At 46.8% G+C, this 16537-nt stretch overlaps 1 protein-coding gene across 2 annotated transcripts in view; it reads right to left on the bottom strand.

Moving 5' to 3' along the window:
• Positions 1 to 15870, bottom strand: part of RAI2 (retinoic acid induced 2) — a 62866-nt gene extending 46996 nt beyond the window's left edge. Inside the window, exon 1 of one of the 2 annotated variants that reach the window (XM_002762680.3) lies at positions 15667 to 15870. The gene's annotated coding sequence lies outside the window, so the exon portion shown is untranslated. Of the gene's footprint in view, positions 1 to 15074; positions 15472 to 15666 lie in introns of those variants that run through there. The other variant, XM_008989031.4, reaches the window with a different exon arrangement.
• Between the last annotated feature and the right edge of the window lie 667 nt (positions 15871 to 16537).

Below are 16537 nucleotides of genomic sequence, written 5' to 3'. Positions count from 1 at the left end.
CTAAGATGAGTATGTCACCTCACTCCGCATTTCTCTCTGCATTTCTTAATGTATCTGAAGGCTTACACCAGGAACCAGCAGGAAAAATCCCTTTCATTAGCTTCCTACTCCAAGCTTTCCTCTGTACCATTTACAACACGTTGCCTGTTTATTTACTGAGATTTGTTTTGCAAGAGAAATCTTTGGGACAGGGGTAAAGAAAGGAAGCTTTTGAAAACTTAAAAGTTTTTAAATTTGGTTTCAGGAGAGTGATGAATAATGGAGGACTACAGTTGCTTTGCAAAATTTAAATCTGCATGGCCTTACTGCTATGCAAGATTCTGCATCTTCTAGAAAAATGAAAAGACTTTTCTATTCATGATTTTAAGGATGTAGGAATGTATCATATAAAGAAATTGTTTTTCTCACCCAGGACTCAGTTTAACATATTCCCATATCCAGTTAAGAACTTACTAGTCTCAGATTCCAGCAGGACTAAAGGATTTGTTCACTTATCTGAAATTCACCTGAAATATCTGGACAAGACCTCAGATGGATAGAATAGCAAAAAGGGCATAGATAGCATGGTCTAGTTTCCAGGAAGGCAGGGTAAAAATCTCAGGCTCCTATTTTCAGAGAAGTGCTTCAGCTGGAACCAGAGAAGCTATTGGAAAGGGCTTGGGGTATGTTCTTGCCTTTTCTATTCCCAAGCTCATTCTCTTCTCTGTGGTGGCATCCCCATACTGATGACAGTTCGGGTGGAACTGAATCTCCACTTTGGTTCCAATCAGCTCAGCCATCCATGTCTCAACGCCTCCCCTGGCAGGTGGGGTGACCCACTCACCCTAGTTTCCCCAGGACTGTCGAGTTTTAAAACTGAAAGTCCCATGTCTTAAGCACCCTCTCAATCCTGGGCAAATGAGGACAGGATGATTGGTCATGCTAGCAGCAGGCCACCAGCCAAATCCCCCTGCCCTAGCTGGGCCCAGTCAAAGCCTGAACCAGCAGGCTCACTCAAAGGTCCCCTCCTACTTACAGAGTCTGACCTATTTAAAGCATATGCATTTGTGAAGTTCATTTAAAGCTGTGGACTGAAGGTGCTCCTGGGCTGTTGACTATGTCTGTCAGATTTTGTTTTTGTCCCCAGAATGGCTTCAAAAGGCTCTTGTGACCCATTCATTTGTTTTCATTGCATTTCCTTCAGAAATGAGGACTCAGAATAGGATTGCCTGGGCCATACCAAAATTTTCTGGCTACTCACCTAGGCCTGGCTGCAGAGGGAGGGGAGGCCCAGGTACCCACTCTCTCCCTTCTTCTGAGTTTCTTGACCCACTAAGGGACCCAAAAGTGAGAAACCAGGGTGCTATCATCATTTAGTTTATCAGACTAATATGGTTTGGCTGTGTCCCCACCCAAATCTCACCTTGAATTGTAATAATCCCCATATGTCAAGGGTAGGGCCAGGTGGAGATCACTGAATCATGGGGGTGGTTTCCCCGATACTGTTCTCATGATAGTGAATGAGTCTCAAGAGATTGGATGGTTTTATAAAGGGGAGGTCCCCTTCACAAACTCTCTCTTGCCTGCCACTATGTAAGACATCCCTTTGTGCTTCCTTCATCTTCCACCATGATTGTGAGGCCTCCCCAGTCATGTGGAAATGTGAGCCCACTAAATATCTTTCCTTTATAAATACCCAGTCTTGAGTATGTCTTTATTAGCAGCATGAGAACAGACTAATACAAAGCCATCACCAAGCCTCAGGGAGGCAGCCTTCTGGATCCTTTCTGAATCCAGCCACTGGCCTCCCCATCCACTGCACTCCTCTACTTGGGTTCTTCCTCACCTCTCTTTCTGGGTTACTGCAACAGGGCCTTCCCCATCCCCCACCCTCCAGTTCATCTCCACTGGGAAAAAGACCAAACACATAAACTAGATCATGTCACAGGCCTCCTGAAAACTGCTCAGGATAAGTCCAAGGTCTTCATCAAGGCACACAAGACCCATTATATGAGCCCTGCCCACCTTTTCTGCTCATCACTCAGAACGTGCCCTTTTGCTGCCTCAGTTTCCTCATCCTGCAAATGAAAATAGCTGTTTCCAAAAGTGACTGTGTGGTAGAAGTGAAAGCACATATATTAAAGCCGCCCGGTGCTTCAACTCCATCTTAGGTTTGGAGACCATGGAGTCCTTCGCCCCCAGTCACAGACGTAGTCAAAAGGAATGAAGGGGAAGGATGGAGCACTTGGCCTAGCCCTCTGCAGAAAGCAATGGATTTGAAGGCAGCAAAGAAGTATCCATATGGATGGGGTATAAAGAACTTCCTGTCCAAATATCCACAATGGAGTTAACAGTGCATTTGACTGACTAGAGGAAGGCAGGCCTCGGCCCCTGGTGATGATTGTGACGAAAGACCAGAGACAGCCAGAAATCTGGGACCTACCATGTGCTGATATTTACTGAGCCCTCTCATGGGTAGATGACAGAGAGCTAAGTGGTAGGAAAATAGAAGTATTAAAAGCCCAAGAAATTTACATTTCACCACCAATTAATGGGGACAGAGCCTCTATAATAATGCAAAAAAAGCCCTTGACTTCATGCCTTTTGGAGACTTACTTTTGGAAACAGACAAACTGAGGAAAACTTGTGTGTTAGCACTTTTTTGTTCAATCTATTATCAGCATCTAAGTGCTGGCAGGAGCCAAGGAGGGCTGGACTGTCATAGACTATGATTAAAATGAGCTTTAGAAAGTGCCGCCTGGCTCAGGAGAATGAATGTTGGTTTGAGACCAAGCCACAAAAAAAGACACATGATTTCTGCTCTCAAATAAAACAAAAAATAAAACAACAACAAAAAAAGAGGGAGCGAGAGAGAAAAAGCTAGTCTCTGTGGGGAGAAAACAATACTTGTGCACACTCAGAAAAAAATGATTCCATATCACTCTTTTATTTTACAAATATTCATAAGAAAAACAGCTCAACAGCGGCTTCAGTGAGTAACCTCGACTACTTCTTTCCACCTATTTTTGTTTTTTTAAACAAGAACATTCTCAGCACTGCTGAAATCGAGATCAAGTGTTAAGGTGGCTGACATCACAGTCTCCTTCCAGAGACCTTTCCAGACCTTCCCTGGCCACCTAGCCATTCACACCCCCTTGCTTCCACCCCTGCCCCAGGAAGGCTGGCTTTTGCCCTCCAAATGGACAAAGACTTTAATTAAGGTGACGAAATAAGTGTAGGAGCATGGAGGAGGTGGGGAAATCGGGCTTCATTATCCGTCTGTCTCACTCTTTCCTAGTCAACTTTTCTGCCCTGTTTCATTACAGAGAATAGCAGATCGGACAGCAAATGGGCCTCTCTGCCTAGGCTTGCCCTAGATTGCTAGGGTGGTCAAGGAGTTCCTAGAGCCCATGCTTCTTTCTTCACCTGCAACTGGCTCTCCACCTTCTTCCTCCCAAAAGAGTCCCAAATTAAAATGAATGCTTTTAAGAACAACTGCCAAGAAAGTGACCAAATCTGTTGCGGAAATACAGCCGGGATAATGAGGAGAGGGTAAGCTCTTCAGGACAGCAGTGGGAAGGAAACTTCTCCCTGCTGACTTGAACCAGCAACCACTGCTCCCTGAAGTATAGAGGCAATTCTAATGCACACTCGCCCTTGAGAATGGCTGGCTACAGGCCTCTGGGAAAAGGCAGAACTGTATTGTGTCTGGAGGGAGGAAGAGAGATGTAAAATCTGCAGAAAGCAGAGAGACAGAACTATGTGGTGAAACAAGCATATTCTAGAGCTGCTACCAAAGTGTACATTCAGTAAAATCCACTTCCTCGGCCAAACCAGCCACATTGCTAGTGCTCCTACCATCACTCGTAGCTAGTGGCTACCATATCGGACTGTGCACATTTCCATCATTGCAGAAAGTTTTACTAAACCAGGCTGTATAGAATCTCAGTTCTATCTCCTATAAGTGGCGTGACCTTGTGTAAGTTACTAGACTTCTCCAAGCCTCTGATTCCTTCTCTGTGAAATAGAGTTCATAATACCTTAACCTACCTCATATGGTGATGAAGCTGGAAATAAAATAGTATATGTAAATCACCTGGTACCACTATCCAGCCTATAGCAGGAGCTTCATAAATGATGGATAATTTCCTTGTTTTTATGACTTCATGAGCAGTCATTGGAGGATGTTTCCTTACAGAACGGACAGTGTGCATTGACTAGGATGGACCCCTTCCTCTACGTTTGAGTTGTAAATTTCAGAGCTTGTGTAAGTGGCTCAGTTCTCAACAGGATAAGCTTGTAGTGTAACTCTGAAGCAATACCCATTTGCTGGCAGGCCAGCAAGGTGGCCTCCTAACACAGAGTGGTAAGAGACTTGTAGTAAGGCTGCAATTCTTGAAACCAGAAAGCCTCATTTTGTTAATGGCTTTTTCTTTTCGTTTTTCTTTCTTTCCTTCTCTTCTCTCTTTTCTTCTCTTTTCTTCTCTTCTCTTCTCTTCTCTTCTCTTCTCTTCTCTTCTCTTCTCTTCTCTTCTCTCTCTCTCTCTCTCACACACACACACACACACACACATTAAACTCAAGCCTTCCATTTTCTTCATCTAGAAAGATACTCAAGACATCCCATAACCTTTTTTGAAGTCTCCCCCCATATAAGAAAACAAAACCCAGCACAAAGAAGTTGTACAACCTTGAGACACCCTCCCATGATGCCTTACTGAATGCCAGTCTAAGCTGTAGGATGGGAGGAATGGGCTGGGAAAGTAGATAGGGCTTTATATGTGGCATTTTATTCAACCTTATTAGGAAATAGGGAGTCACTGAATGTTCTTGAGCTAGAGTGACAAGACTAGAGAGGTGCTTTAGGAGTAAATTGATGCAGGCCTGTAGAATAGCAGCTGGGGAGAGCAAGTCAACAAATCATGCAGAGCAGTGAGGAGAACAGGGCCACACTGGGAGCCTTTTGAGGCCTGTGTTCATTACAACAATGGGCATGGCTGAGGAGAAGGTGAAGGAGGTCAAGCCATGAGAACCAGCAATAGCACTGACATTGGGAGTCAGGGATAAAGGGCCCAGGCTCTCAGCATTGAGGCTGCACACTTGCACTTTCATGTTCAAGAGGCCAGTTTTACCCCTCAAACTCCTCCAAAGAAGCAATTCCATTCTTCACATGGGCTTTGGAAAAGCCAGCTCTCTATGAGTGAGGGGTCAGAAGAGCTGAGCAAAGAAGGGATTCAGGGAAGCAGCCCCAGGATCCTTTCTCAGGTTGCTGTTTCTGGCTTAGGAATCATAACAAAGGCTCCCCTTCCAGGTCTACTTGGGTCTCCTGGGTGAATGTCAAACTTTTGAATGTTATGGATGAGTAACATTTTTAAAATGAAGGATCCAATACGAGTTGGACAACTTCTCACTTTGTCAAATAAAGACGTCAAAATACAAATGTCATCCACTATCTCTTGATCAGTCATAAAAGAAAGTTTCACACCAAGGACAGTGGGAAGATCATTTTGGAATATAGGGCAGTTTTGCAAAGTGAAAAAGGTTTAGCTTTAAACACAATAAATTCACTGCATTTTCACTTTTCTTCCATTTCACTGTGAAGGGGCAGAAATCCTGTCCCATACAGGCAGTGGTCTGCAAACCTGGTCTGTGGGGACCACTGGCTTAGGTGGCATTTAAGATGTTTCCCCTTGCAGTTTGGGCTGTAAGCTTCAGCCCTGATTACTTTAAATCCAACTTCCGAGCTCCTATGAGCACAAACAAAGCTTGGGGTTTCTGGTGTGGCTGTGTCCAACATGGAAGCACAGGTCAGAATTGGCCTTTTCTAACCTTCTTAAAATGCAAGTGATATGCCAAAAAGGATCTTAGAACAAATGGCCCCATATTGATATTTTCACATTCAATAATTTCATATTTAGTCTAGAGGGTTAGTGATTCTTTTTTCATAAAAGGAAATTGCAGCCAGAGCTAATTGCTCAATCTAAAATGGATCTGGACATTGTTTAGATATTGGAAAGGAAACGGCAACATTGTAGATCTTTACTAAAGAGGGGAGCATTGTTTTAAAACAAAATTTAGCTGGAATTCAATAAAAAATGTAACTCCGTATGGTTTTCAAAGCTTTGATATATATAGTCGAGAGAGCACCTCTATTTTGTGCTTTCCTGACATTTTCCTTGTTTATAAAATGCAATAGGAAATTCATCGGCACAGGCTCAATCCATTCCCATCCATTGATTGCTAACCAATCAATGGCCATTGTAATATGGAAAAAAAAAAACCCACTGGTTTCTATGACCCTTTCCAAGCACAGCAGTGTTCAGCTAAGCTTAATAAATAGAAAAACAGCAAGGACCATCTGGAAAACACTCTTCCGGAGTCTCGAAAGATAGTGGCAGCCTCTGCCCAACCTGCTATAAATAAGTGTCTCAGAAAAGAAAAAAACCACTCGATTTCCAAATCTGTTTCTACTTAATACAGCTGCAATAGGGTTTATTTAGCTTTTCTCTATAGAAGGAAGACTGTTTGAATTTTTATGACAAGGTCCTAAATGTTTTTCACAGCCATTTCCATTGCCATTATTTTGAGGAACAACATACCACTCGGACCTGTCTGTTTGCTTCTGCAGCACACAGCAGTGGCCCCAGTGGCCTCTGCACCATGAAACTGGCCTCCAACGCCCAGATTTATGATCCTGTTTCCTCTCCCAGTGTTTCGACCATCACCCAAATCATGGCCTTCAAGGGACTGGCAACTTAGAATGACCAAGTGTCACGTGCTGCGAATCAATTATTTATCCGCCCGAGCCCAGCACACTGTGGATCCCTGCCAGCCTCTCTCTCTCTTCATGGCGACAAGGAAGACTTCAACCACACTTCAAGAGACACTGGAACTCACCAATGAAGAAATGGTGCTGGCTTGCCAAATCCCTCAATGCTCACCTTTCCATCTTTCCTCACTGGCTAGCATGCAAGGGAATCCTACACATGACACTCTTTGGAAAAGGTCAGCCTATCTTGGATGGCTACAAAATGAAGTGGCCTATTTTGACTTCACTGAGCAACTGCCCGTATCCTCCACCAGCATCCCCCGTTCCCACATCACTCCCAGAGACTGGCAGCAGAGGGCTGATCTGGGGGATACTCTCTGCCCTCTTCCTGTCCCCTAAACACCCATTCCATTTCCATGTATGGTCAGGGCACAGTTTGCCCCCATGACACTTTTCCTGTGTAAGACATGACCCTCCTTTCTAGCCTTTCAAGGGACTACCAGAAAGTATATGGCTGAGGGCTCGTCCTGGTGGCAACATTTCACCTGCTGTTGCTGCCTGTAGGCATTACCAGGAGCTAGCTGCCTGAAGGAGAATTGCTTCAAGGAAACAAATGTGTGTAAAAGGAAACAAAATTGCCAGGGGTGATGGGGGCCACCTGAATTTCAACTTCCAATCATTATGAAAAATGATCCATCTACCAAGAAAGTACTGTTGACTTTCTCTCTCAATAGTACTGGAAAACATAGAATTCAGTGGTGAGTAAAGGGCTGCCACAATCTGAAATGAGTCCATTACAGTATTACAAGCAGAGCTCTCACAAGTACACTAAAAGGCTAAATTAATTGACTTGGGCTTAAGATGCTACTGGAGAAATGACAGTGGGGAGGGGTCAGGGGTAGGGGAAGATGCATGGTGGCTTTGAAGTCACGCCTGGAATCAGGTGCATATGAAAAAGAAATTAGGGAGGAATAAACCTGTTCTCTTTATGAAAAACCAGAGAAGCCACTAGTTCTTACAATGCATCCCCCAATTACCTATGACTTATAAAATTGCCTGCCTTAAAGAAGTCTCCATGCTTATACAGTCTTATAGACCCTTCTGCCAACCTTAGAATTAAGTCAGGCACACGACCCACTTACAACTGTTAATTAATCATGCCCATGAATTGTATATATAAAAGTCGGGGGGGGTGAAAATTGTGTCTTTTATTATTTCAAATGGAATTTTCACAAAAACACAAAGTACTTATTAAATTTTGGTCTAGATGAGTGGTCCTCAATAGGGCTAATTTTGTCCCAGACGGGACATTTGGCAGGGTTTGGAGTAGAGGGATGTGGTGCTAATGGTGTCTAGTGGGTGGAGGCCAGGGAGGCTGCTGAACGTCTTAAGGTGTATAGGACAGTGCCCTGCAACAAACAATTCTCTGGTCTGAAATGTCAACAAGACCAAGGTGAAGAAACCATGCTCCAGTTAAAGCCAAATATGCTTGGTCTTTAACATTCATAATTTTGGCAGACATCAAAGGGAAAAGATCTATTTTTTTCAAAATCTAAGGAAAGTTTACATATATGTTCACTAACATATTTACTTGTTTTCCATATAAATGAAATACTTTCTCCTTCTGAATCTAGGGACAATAAAGAAATACTGTGATGATGGTGGGGTAGGTATCGCATATTTTAAATGCATATTTCATCACTCTAAATGGGTGGAAATTAATATCTCATAAAACAAAATGATTATCTAGTTATGTTCCACACAAAACCAAAATCAATACACTGTATCTTACTTAACCTGCAATTAGAGTTAAAAAAAAAAAAAAACTAAAACAAGGCAATGCTATTCTTTCCCATTTTTTGCTAGCTGGGCACACACTTCTGAGCATGAAGCATTAAAAAACAAACAGGCAGACAGAAACCTTTTTTTAAAACATGTTTTTCCAGAGCACAAAAAGCTTCCTGAATCTTTCCTTGTATTTACTGTAGATTCAATCATTCTTTAGTGAGCAAAACATGCAGCTCATTCTCTTGGTTATGCTTGCCTGGCTTTCCAAATGCCCTCAAAACTGGGATGATGAATCACATACTTTGGCCCCACTGTGCCAATTAATAGTAAGCAAAAGAATTCCACATGGCCAAGATTGGACTTTCTGCCTGGTTGTATATATGGGGGTGGGGAGGGATTCTTCAGCCAATTGCTTTCAGAGAATCTTAAGAACAGGTGTTTCAGTTCCCTAAAATTCCTTTCATCCTAGAACATTCTATGTGGTTCTGCAGGGCCCCCACATTGGGGATGGGCTTTTATCAGGAAAAACCTATGTTCCTACAGTCAGCCTGAAGCTTCCAGGCTTAAAGCACGAAGGAAAGAATGGCTGACAGCTACACCATTTCAACCCTTCCAGGCCTCCATTTCTTTCTCTGAATTATAAGGAAAAAGTGGCCATACACACAAAGGCAAAAATAACAGCAACAAAAACGCCCAAACACACCCAGTCTTGGCTGCCAGCAAGGCCTAATTCTGCTGCTGAAAAAGAACAGTTGCTACAGTGCAGCTGGAGGAGCTTTTCCAGGGAACTGGTAATACCCTGGCTGTTAATGAATTATTTTTCGCCAGAATGTCGGATTCTTCCTGTGCTCCAGTAAACAGTCTGCTTCTGCCATGTGAAACAAAACCAACTCCTTCTGAGGAGCCGAAGGAGGTCAGCCAAGGGTTCCCTGTGAGGGCAGCCCCCTCAGGAGCCAGAGCCACAGACGCCTGACCTGTAAATCACTGCAGTCCCAAGTTCATTATCCCATCCTTTTATGCCTATTCGTGCCATACCCAGTGCCCAGGGAAGGACCCAGGAATGATGTCATATAATGATACCATGGTACCAGCCAAAATCCTTCTTCCACCTCCCTGAACCCTCTTTTGGCCAGGTTTCTTCATCTGTGGTGCTACGGTTGTGTGAAATTGACCTTCCTTATTCTGTCTCCCTCACAGAAATTTTATTTATGTCTTTGCTCTTGTTCTCATCAAGCTGTCAGGAAATGACAGTGTGCATCCTCTTTTTTATTTTCTTTAAGGCTGGCTCTGGCCCCAAATAACCCACTCTCAGCATGAGGATGTCTACTGGCAACATTACTCTCCAAGCACAAATCCCTGGGATGGATATTACTTTAAGCTGCTACTAGAACAGGTGTCAAGGAATTCTCTGATGGACGAGGACACCAGCCTAGAGTGGGCAGGGTCAAAAAAAGGAAAGAAGCCATTTCATCTCAGCCAATCCTGCCTGTGCTCCTTTTGCCTTGCTCATTCTATTGCGTTTCTGGGTCCCACATTACTCACAGAACATGAGACTGTGAGTAGGGAACCCCCATGATGGCACCTGAGCTACCGAAAATCAAAGTTGCTTGATGCCAGGCTGCTGTGGCTATTGTGTCAGCCCCCTGCCTCCCATCTGCCATCAAGATGGAGAGCATTTATGTCCCCAAAACATCTGGAGGCTGAAGTCCCAAGTTTAGTTAGTTTGCTCCAGAGCACCTCTGGCTAATCGAAATGCTTATGTAATTTTAAATGTTTTAGTAGGCACGTTAAAAAAATAAAGAAACCACTGACAGCAATTTTAATACTCTATCAAACTAATATATTGGAAATATTATAATTTCACCATGTAATCAATGTAAATATTAATGAGCTATTTTGAATTCTTTTTTTTGTATTAAGTCATAGAAATCCCATGCATGTGTTATATTTAATGAACATCCTAATTTGGACCAACCATTTTCAAGCACTCCATGGCCACATGTGGCTAGTTGCTAGTGTGTGGGACAGTGCAGACATGGGACATTTCCATCATCATAGAAAGTTCTATTAGACAATGCTGTGCTGAAAGACCAAAAAGTTATGGGAAGAGGAGTGATAGGTGTGAGCAGGATCTGCTCCAAAGTTCTCTAGAATTACTGAGTTGTTGGAGCTAATTACAGCAGAAATTGAATTACAAGGATTGGGATGTTCGAGGAGCCCAGTCCTATGTCTAAGTAGAGATTAAAACTGGCTTTTATGAAAAGCCCTGAGACCATGCATAGTCTGAATGTGTCTGTCCCCTCCAAATCCCTGTGTTGAAATCCTAATCCCCAACGTGATGGTATTCAGAGGTGGGGCCTTTGCTTGGTGATTAGATCATGAGAGTGGAGCCCTCATGAATGGGATGAGTGCCCTTGTAAAAGAAGCCCCAGAGAGCTCACTTGCCCCTTCCACTATGTGAGGGCACAGCAAGAAGATGCCCTCTCTGAATCAATAAAAAAGCGCTCCCCACACACCGAATCTGCCAGCACCTTGATCCTTGACTTCCCATTTTCTAGAATTATGAGAAATGCATTTCTATCTTTTATAAGTCACCCAGCCTATGGAATTTTGTTACAGAAGCCCAGATGGACGAAGGCAGACCATGCCCATATTTTGGGGTGCTGCCCCCACAGTAGTGGGAAGTCCAGCAAGTATGTTCAATGTCTCAAGACATCTGCTGGCTGAGCCGCCTCCATCTTAGCTGTTCTGCTCTGTTCAGGCCAGGGGCTGGGAGAGAAGAACACCAAAGTCACATACTTCTTTCAATAACAATTCTGGGTTTGAATCTAATTTGGTGAAGCAGATACAGAAATGTGATCAAATTATGTGCTCCTGTGTCTGTGTGTGCATGTGTGCTCGTGTGTGTGTTCTTGGCAGGAGAGAGAAGAAGGGTCATGTGTGAAGTCCACAAGTACTAACCTGGCTGCCAAAATCAGCGTCTCACCAGCTGCCATCAGAGGAGAGGGAAGCGGCAGACTCAAGAGGCTCATCAAACATTGTGAGCCACGGAGGAAAGGCCTTGAGTCTGGAAAGAATGAGATGATGGGCACCCAGACAGACAATCAGGTTGGAGGGAGAAGTGGTAATCAGAGGCATTCTCTCAAGACAAGAGCTGCCAACTCTATAGCAAGGATGTCACCCTGATCCCCAAATCAAGCTTAATTCAGAAGCCCACACAGGCTTTTGTGTGTGGGAAGAGTGCAATTAGCCATCTTTCCCCCTCATTCTCTGAGATCTCCCTCATATTCTGATCAGGGAGGCAGCATTCAGAAGCACCTCATACATAGATTCAAAGCCCAGCTCTCTCAGTGGCTCCAGAATTTCTAGGAGGTTAAAGGCTACCACCTGGTTGGAAGGGGGCTAAGGGGCTTGCTTTAACGATACATTTGCATAGCAAGTCCCCTCCTCATTTTCCTATACAGTGTTTGTTTATTTGAGACATTACTAGTAAAAATACCTCACCCACCCTTTGGTCCCATCATGGACTTTGAGTTAGTTACTTAACCGTTCTAAGCCTCAGTTTCATCATCTACAAGATGGGAATAATCTCGCCCATCTCACATGGATTTTGTAAAGATTAAATCGGGGCTTGTCGGCATGGAGCTGCCAAAGGCTAAAACTGGAGTATGACACCAGGAATTTCAGGCCCCCAACCAAACATACAAATCTTTGGATCTCTCCCTGCTGGGTCTCCCTTAACAATGATTTACAGTCCCCTCCCATCGCTGTTCACTTCATCAGTGCCATCATTTAGTCACTCAACTCTCATTTATTAAGCAACATTGGGGTGGTGGGGACTCCAAGATGTAAAGGCACACTCTGTCCATCTGACATAGGTATTATTGGGTTTATCTACTTGGCATATAAGTATGCACTGTGAGCAACTGGCTGCCTACTTGTGGGCTTCCACCTTCCCCCCCAACCCCCACCAATTGGGTATCAGATTTTGTCAAGATGGAGGGGCTGAAAGATTCAGCAGGAAGAGATCCAGAGATTTGTATGTTTGGTTGGGGGCCTGAAGTACCTGGCGTCATACTCTAGTTTTAGCCCCGTGGTTCCACGCTGACAAGCCCCACTTTAATCTCTACAATGTCCATGTGAGATGGGAAAGATTATTCTCATCTTGTAGGTAAGGAAACTGAGGCTCAGACAGGTTAAGAGAAATAAGAGACCTGGAGCAGAAGAGGGACATGTTGCCCCTTTAAATCATAACCACCAAAGTCTGAAATCTGACACACGACTGGAAATTTATCTGAGCCTCAGATTCCTTATCTGTAAAATAATTCTTCCATCATATGGTGGCTGAGAAGGTTTACCACATGTGAAGTGCCTGGCAGACAGAGGCCAACAATAATTGTTAGCTCCCTTCCCAATTTATTTCCTTCCACTACCATCCTCTCCAAAATTCTAAGGTTAGGGGAGAAGCCAGAGAACAGACGTTTCCTATTTTCTTATCATAGATTTGGAGCACATTCTACAGGGCTCACTGCACATCCAGACTATCTCCATTCTGGGTCAATGGATTTGGGAGGCCAGTCCTATCCTCAGCTTCTGGGTCATTACAGCTAGAGCACTCCCAGTAACAGCTCCTCATACACCTTCCAGTCTTTGATTTTTCTTTCTTGCAGTTCAGATGGTCCTGTCTCAGGGACTCTGTATTCTGGATACAAGATTTTGAAATGTATCTTACAGTCCTTGCCTAACTGCCTATCAAACCTAGTTTTCACCCCAGCAAGCAGCATCACTTGGAAAACTGTCTTTTCATTTGCTCAGATGTTCCTCAGATGAACTGGTTTTCCTGGGCAGAAGGTCACCACTGGAGGTCTTGGCTTTTTTTCATCATAAAGGAACCCCTTCGGGTGGCTGAATGGTCCCCTGGGCTGGTGCCAAAGTAGCCACTACTCCTAAGTTCCAGTCTGACTTGGTTCACAGTGTCTGGGCTGCCCTGGGGATGCCTCTAGTGGGCATCTGTCAGGACGAGAAGCGGGTGCCCATTTGAAGGAGACTGTGTATGTGAGGTGTGGGGGAGGTGGCTTCTCTGGGCTTGTAAGGGGCAGGGAAACTGGGATGCCACCAAGCTTATGATTCTCTGCCTTCCAGCCCACCCCTGGCTTCTCAAGTTCCCGTTTGAGAAGAAAACTAGCCTCCATACTGTCCCCTTCCACATTGTCCCCCTCCCACCTTGCCACCCCTCTACTGTAACAAAGGCATGTCCACACCACATTTTCAAAGTTATCACAAGTCTCTCGGTCCACCAACAACCAATTCTGAGGACTCCAAAGGAGCAAGAGAGACATCTAGAAAACGGTGGGAAAGATTTCCTGGGAAAAGCACAGAAAACCTTGCCTGACTCATGCAAGGCTAAGAATTGTTTTCTCCCTGCTGGCTGCTTTTCTCTTTATTCTAAAGAGAAGCTTCCAAGAATCAGCTAAATAAAGGGATCACACCAGAGGATGCGAGATAATGCTAAACCAACAAAAACAAAGACCCAAATGAAACAGAGAGAGCCATGAGAATACGCGGTTATCAAAACTTTGTTTGGCCATATCTATTTATCATCGCTGCACACCCGGGCTCTGCGGAATATCATTCTGTTGATGTCACTTATCCTCAGCAAAATATTTACACATCCTTAAAAACGCCAGATGAGGGGGGCCAGCCCGCGCACTGCCGCAAGCTGCCCCTCAAACCTCATCGCCAGGTTCTGGGCAGCCCAGGATGTAGGGGCACGACGGTGGGTGGCACCAGCGGACACAGGTGAGAGCTACCAACAATTCCTGGAACATGGTCACCCAGACGCTGCGCCGTGCCCTGCCCACCTCTCCCCTACCTGACTCTGCAAGCAGCAACCACATACTCGATATGGTATTGGCGCCTCCTTGTCCTCCTCTCCTGCCTTTTTCATTGATTAAGTTCTCAAACCATTGTTAGAGCTGGGTTGCTTTTTCTTGGAAAACTGGGCTAAATTCATTAAGCTTCCCTTTGCCACAAAAGGAATATTCATAAAAGTTTGGCAGGCAGAAAGGGAGGCTGAGTGAGTGTCATGGTGCCGCTGACAATCGGCTTCTCCAAAGCCACCCTCTTCTTCCGTGCCCCATCCCTCTCTCCATCCATCCGTCCTGCCCCAAACCTACTCCAGGGACTTCTGATAGGGAAACACAAAGCAGCAGCTGTTTGGCAACATTTCTACCCCTCGCCAGCAACTGTGGTGGGATGCCATTTCCCCACCCAGGCGGAGCTTATCCTGAACAATAGTCGGGCTTTAAATGGCAAACAAACAAACAAACACACAGAGCACAACCCCAACCCCGAAAAAGCTACCGCGGAGAGAAGCAGTAACTCCCTCCACAGCAAAAGGCGCCACTGAAAAGCACGCAAAAATGCAACGAGAACGTTGCTCTGTGCCTAACATGGCAGAAAGCCCGAGCTGGTGCGGCCACCCCGGGGCTGGGCATTGGGGGGCACCGGGGCTCCCGGGGCGTCGGTGCACACTCACCCGGCTCCGGGGGAATGCGGGGCTGGCCGCGCATCACAAAGAGGAGCCCGGCGCGATCTGGCAAAACCCAACTTTCCACCCGGCTCGCCAGGGCCGCCAGATACGTCAACAGAATCCATCTTTCGAAGGGCCTGGAAGGCGCCGGGTTTTCCCGGCCGGGACAGAACGGCAGATCCGGAGACTGCCCGGTGCGGTGCCGGGGCTCGGAGTCCGCCGTGAACCGCCCTCTGCGCCCGGTGCCAGTGCGGGCGGCGGCCCGAAACCCACTTCTGGGCCCCCGCCCCGCCGGCCGGCGCCGCCTCCCCGGCAGTCCCTGGCCCCGCCGGGCAGTGCGCGGCGCCGGGAACGGGAGCGGAGCCCCGGCGCGCCACACGGGCGGCGGCCTCGGCCAGCGTCCCCGCCCCCGCCCGGCCCTCCCCGCCGGCCCCGGCCTCCGGGCGCCGTCCTGCCCCCGGGAGCAGGCCCCTCCCCGGGCGCCGGGCCCCGCCAGGCGCGCCCAGCCCGGCGCGCCCCCTACGTCCTGATGGCAGGTCTGCGCGAGGAGTGGGGGGGGGGGTGACCCCGGCCCGCACGGGGGCGCCGCGGCCGTTACCTTGGAATCGCGGCCGCCGCCTCCAGGAAGCCGCGGGGTGGTCGCGGGTGCGGGAACTCTCGGGTCTGGCCTCGCCGCCGGCCGCCTGAAGGGGGTGCGCCGCGGTGGGAGCCGCCGTCGCCGCTGTCACCGAGCCGCTGTCGCCGCCGCCGCTGCCGGTTGTGCGTGAGCGTGTGTGCGCCTGTGTCCGGGCGAGTGTGTGTCTGCGTGCGGCGCCCGGCCTTTACTATATACACCAAGGGGTGGGAGGAGGCGGGGAAGGGGAGGGCTTGGGGGAGGCGGCGGAGGAAGGGGAGCAGGAGGGGGGCGAAAGGGTACCCGAGGAGGCGGCGGCGGAGGAGGGACAGGTGATCTCGCCCACGGGGAGGGCGTGGCCCTGGGCGGCGCGGGGTGCCTGGAGGAAGGGGTGTCGGGGAGACCTTGTGGGGAGCGCCGGGGACGGCTGGAGGAACTGGGACCCTACTGCCTCCCGGCGGACTGGGGACCATTCCAGACCCCAGGATAGAGAAGAGCGAGGAACAGAGCCCAGGAGGGAGGAAGTGACTGGCTGATGGAGCCAGGGGAGGTGGGAAGAAGAGCCCAGAGATCACCCGAAAATTACAATTGTGATACCGGTGGAAGATGCTTCTTACAAGGTGGGAGATTAGAAAAGATCAAATTAGTCCACCTACATAAGGTAATTTCCATCCAAGAGGTGATTCATGTATCAATCTATTAAACCTTTATTAAGCGCCTAGTGTTTGCCAGACACTGGGCTAAGAACTGGAGTTACAGGGACGGTGACTGTATCATTGCTGACCAGCAAATAAGTGGTAGGTGTCAGTTGTACTATTGACCATTTTAAAATTGAAAACAATAAATCCTTAGAATT

Source organism: Callithrix jacchus, chromosome X (genome assembly GCF_049354715.1).
Source record: "Callithrix jacchus isolate 240 chromosome X, calJac240_pri, whole genome shotgun sequence".
Classification (NCBI taxonomy): Eukaryota; Metazoa; Chordata; class Mammalia; order Primates; family Cebidae; genus Callithrix; species Callithrix jacchus.
Note: the sequence above shows the minus strand (reverse complement) of the source record. Positions and strands in the feature narration are given on the sequence as shown.